Raw genomic sequence first — 5,191 nt, 5'->3', positions numbered from 1 at the left:
CTAGATTCCCCAGAGGGTATCTACACTCTTCTTCAGGCGGGTCTCCTGCTCAGGAGTCAGTGTCATCTTCACAACATCCGAGATTGCATTTTGTTTCAGGATACACGGGACACTGAGGAAGACGGCATCATTGATTGCATAGAGACCCTTAATCATGGTGGAAATAGGATGCACCCGCCTAAGGTTCTTCATTATGCTCTCGGCCAAGTCTGCCACCGAGAGGTCAATGGCCCAGGATGTGCAACCTTTCAGTTTGATCACTTCATATGCACCGTCAACCACCTGCCTGTGAACATCCTTCCACTGCTCCTTGTCTGCATCCGTGCCCAGCTCTGGGTTCAGAGACTTCAGGGAGACGCCGGCAATGTTCACACCACTCCGCACAGGCACACTGGAGTCGCCATGCTCTCCCAGGACCCACCCGTGACAGCTCAGCACGCGAACCCCCAGCCTTTCTCAGGTAACCGAACCGAGCTGAATCCAGATCACAACCACTTCCAATAACTCTGCTTTGGGGAAAGCCGCTGATTTGCCAAACCACGTAGGGCAAGATTACCACTGGATTTGAGACAATGAGCAGCTTGCAGTGTGAACTCTACTTCACAATGTTCAGAACGATGAACCTGAAGATGTTCACGTTTCCCTGGACCAAATCGAGTCGGCTCTCTCCCTCTTGCTGACCGGCCCCCGCCGTGATAATGACCAGCGTGGAGTTTGCAGTCACTCTATAGTCTTTGCTGGAGACTATTTTTGGTGTTTTAAGGAAAAGGCTGCCATGCTGGAGATCCATCGTCTCTCCCTTTAGCTTGTCTTCCAAGACATCAACAAGGGCAAGCTCATCGGCCAACTCCTTCATTAAGATACGGATGGCACAGCCATGCCAACCGCACCAACCCCAACAACTGTAATCTTGTTCTGGGGGACCTGTTCTTCCTTAAGAAGATTCACAACCAGCTGGTTCTTGAGGGTTGCCATCTTGGACTTTGAATCTTTTAGTGCACAATGGGGGCAACAGGTGAGCAGCAGCAGCAGCAGTAGCAGCAACCTGTCCTGGGCTCGGCTCCAGCGGCTCCAGCACTGAAAACTAATGATTCAATTACAGTTTGTCAACTCCTAGAATTTCCCTAAGTTTTTCTTCTTTAATAATTTTTCTCAAAACCCCTGTCTCACACTTACTAATCGCACTCATCACTGGTTTAAATGTTTATTTAAGTAATCAGTTCTGAAGACTCGATTTTCTGCATAACTCCGACCCCCCTCCCCCACAGGGAACTTTCATTAATTCCATTCTTCTTTGCACAGCGTTTTACTATCCTGGCTCTAGCTTTCAGAGAGAGGCCTTGAACAGTGAAGAAATAAATACAAGGAAAAACTGTGTAGCAAATTTCCACCAAGGGCAGTGGAGGGTAAGCTCAGGTGGTCCAAGTACTGGAACTTTGCCAAACATCACCTTCAGGACACTTGGCACCACCAGGACCCAACAGATGTGGAACTGCTGTTGCCAAATGCTTGATATGTCAACAGAGTGATTAATGCCGAGCCCCGGGTGTGGTGTCATTCCTTTGGGGCTGACCATGTCTAGTGGAGTGATGGCTAAGCCTAGTTGTCAGCTTGACCACATACGGAATCAACTAAAACCAAGCAGCTGAGCAGGTCCACGAGGAGTTTTATTGATTGAATTATGTTCCAGAACTCACTCTGTACTGCGGGCTGGCCTCAAACTCACAGAGATCCTCCTTCCTCTGCCTCCCAAATGCTAGGATCAAAAGTGTACATTGTTACTGCCCAGCTATAAACACACACACACACACACACACACACACACACACACACACACACACACACACATTTGATCAGCTCTGTTCCTTTAGAGAACCCTAACACAGGCAGCAAGGTTATTGGAGGAAAGGAAGTGAGCCCCACTACTGACATTGTCACCTGCTCTAAAATGGTTGCTGCTCCTAACCTTCCCCACACTGTTGCCCATTAGTGCAGCTTGGACTTCAGGTGTCTGATCAACTGACATGGCATCCCAAATCATGTTGCCTTTGGCCAAAAATTTGTCTTATGGCAAAGGAAGTGCATGACAATGACCATAAGGTCCAGTGTGCTACCATGTTTTACGTATCTGAAGGGAGCGGCAGGCAGGACTGCTGGTGAAATGGCTCAGCTAAGCTGTCAAGTTGAGGGCAGTGTTCTGTGGGTAAGATATTGCCCTCCAAGATGAATTGCATTCATTATCTTCCAGTCAGCATATTCAGTTGGAACAAGATGACCCCAGTTGGTTGGGGGTGTAGCTCAGTGAACGGGCATTTACTGAGCACAGGAAGCTCTGTGTGATCTGCAGCACTGCAGAAAGGAAGGAGGGGGAGGAGGGTAGGGAAGTTGGCTCCTCTCATCATCACTTTCAATAACCAACCCTAAATATTTATTCCTTCCCACCATGTGTTCCCTGGGGATGGAGAACTTTCTGTTGGAGGCACCATAAAGCCACTAGTCACTCTAAATCTATAGCACAGATCTGGGCCTTGTGCCTGTGATCTCGCAGGCTTTGAAAGCTATACTGATGTAGGCTATTTACCCTGATAATCTTAATGGGCAGCGGCAGCCACAGATACCGAGGAGAATGTTTGCAACGCAGAATTCAGTGGCGTGCCTTGGCTTAGAGATAATTGAAGGACTAATGGTAGCAACCAGTTTACAAGGTCAAGGAGACAAAGAGTTTCATACTTGAGAAGTGAAGGCTGGTGGCACCCTACCAGGCTGAGAATTAAATGGGATGATATGCTAGAATGGATAGTGAGAATTTTGGTCTCTTTAAAAACACAGATATGTTATGGGAATATGTTTTAATATTATATTTAATATGTTTTGCTTTGATTCCAGGTGTGGGATAATGGGGCTGCTTCAGATTGTCCACAGCAGCTGACTGTGATTTGTCTCCTGCTCTGGCAGGGGTGTGATTTTGCCAGCTGAAGATAGTTTACACTTGGAATTGTGGGGGACTCTTGAGAGGATATATAAATGCTATAGCCCCAGTAGAAATGTCTGATTGGCCAACTGATTGCTGCATTGCAGTCTGTCAAGTGGCCGTGCACAAAGAGACAAGGAGAATGAATTGGATATCCTGACACGAAGATTGGATTTGCCCCAAGGGACTCAACACCCCTAAATCTGCAGGAAGTAGTCTAACGATATCAATGCCCCCTTTCCCCTCTAGCCTTCTTTCTCTCCTACCCAGGGTTGGAAGGGTAGAGAAGGGTGGTAGAAAAAAACCCAATAAAGTAGACAAAAGTCCATTTACAAGAATGAGATTCAGGGGAGGACACAGTAGAGGAGAAAGAGAGTAATATCAGTTACTACTTGGGTTACAGCCAGGAAGTTTACTATTTGCTCTTGTTTTGTTTTGTGTATGAGGGTTTTTGTCTGGCTGTAGGTCTATGTAACACATGTGTATCTTGTGTCCAAGGGGGGCAGAAGAAGGTGTTGGATCTCTTGGAACTGGAGTTATGGATGGGTCCTTGGACTCAAACACAGATCCTCCAGAAGAGCTCTTAACCACTGAGTCATTTCTCCATCCCTACAGCTTGCCTTTACAATCTCTGTGTATTAACGCTCTTATGGAGGTTGTAGATGGCGACTATCTTTAACAGGCTTGGATATGAGATAAAAAGAGGAGCCTGGCCTAGCATGAGGGTACTGCCTTTTATCCCAATGCTTGGGAGGCAGGGGTAGGTGTATCTCAGGGCATGCTACCCTGATCTACATAGTGAGTTCTAGGTAGGCCAGTGCTACATACTGAAACGTGTGTGTGTGTGTGTGTGTGTGTGTGTGTGTGTGTGTGTGTGTAATAGATAGGGTACCCACATGGTGGAAAGATTGACTGATTATGCCAAAGGAGTCTGAGGTGCTCCGTATCAAATTTGTTTAACTTTTCCTGAGTTTTGGCCATTACTGCAGTAGTTAATTTTTGTTTGGTTGGTTTTTCAAGACAGGGTTTCTTTGTGTAGCCTTAGCTATTCTAGAACTATATTGGTAGACATGGTTGGTCTTGAACTCACAAACATCTGCCTGCCTCTGCCTCCCAAGTGCTGAGATTAAAGGCGTGTGCCACCACACTCAGCTCAGTTGATAATGTTTTATTATTGTGACTTCAACTCATATAGACAGCATCTCATGGCAGGCACCATCATTAAAGTTTTCGTGTCTTTATATTTAAACTTTATCAGAGCCATAGGGCCAGAGGGGTGGTTCAATGGTTAAGAGCACTTGCTGCTCTTATGGAGAACCCAGTTTTAATTCCCAGAACCTATGTTGAAACCAACTATAGCTTCAGTTCCAGAGGATTCAACACCCTCTTGTGGCCTCCCCTGGCACCAGCATAGACATGGTGCAAACACACACAGTCAAGCCCTACTGTAGATTCCTAAGGTGTGCTTGTGATTCTTGAGTGGGCAGGTAGCCTCCTTCCCACCCCTACACTTTCTCTCTGTGTTGCACCACACGTCTCATATCAGACAGCAAGGTACCTTGTGCAACTTAGACCTGCTACATAGACTTTTCTTGCTGTGGGCTTCATTCAAAACTTCAAGCCTTTTGCTTGCAAGCCAATTGGTTGATGCAGTATACTCAATTGTGTGTGTGTGTGTGTGTGTATGTGTGTGTGTGTGTGTGTGTGTGTGTTTCCTCCAAGATCCTAACAGGTCTACCAAGCTGTGGGCTTCTTTTCTCACAGCGGACAGTGCACAGCAGAGCAATTTGCCTTTCCTTTTCAAAGCTGAATCTCAACATGTCCCAGGCCGTGGACTCCTTCAGCTGTTGAAGGGAACTTACATGTCAAATGTTTGAGTAGCATGAGTTTATCTTTCATCTCCCAGAGGGCACGTGTTCTACCAAAGTACCCAGAATACCCGATACTTCGTGCTCATCAGATCCAATGAGTATAATGACATCAATAAAATAAGCCAGCCTTGTATTCTGTAGGTTATCAAGACAATTGAGGCTCCTTCTTAGCTATGTGATGCTGGAAATTGAAGGTTGATGTAGCCCTGAGGTAAATTAGTGAAGGAATACAGCTGTCATGCCACATGAAAGCAGTTTGCTTTTAGGTTGAAAAGGAGACATTTTCCAGATGCCAGGGGCTGTATTGATTAGCTCCAATAAAGACACCATACCAAGGTTGCAGCTATAA

At 46.2% G+C, this 5,191-nt stretch overlaps 1 pseudogene; it reads right to left on the bottom strand.

Annotated features, from left to right (window-relative positions):
* LOC116893969 lies at positions 1-975 on the bottom strand (annotated as a pseudogene).
* Between the last annotated feature and the right edge of the window lie 4,216 nt (positions 976-5,191).

The sequence above is a fragment of the Rattus rattus genome, chromosome 2 (genome assembly GCF_011064425.1).
Source record: "Rattus rattus isolate New Zealand chromosome 2, Rrattus_CSIRO_v1, whole genome shotgun sequence".
NCBI lineage: Eukaryota > Metazoa > Chordata > Mammalia > Rodentia > Muridae > Rattus > Rattus rattus.
This window is presented reverse-complemented; position numbering and strand designations above follow the sequence as displayed.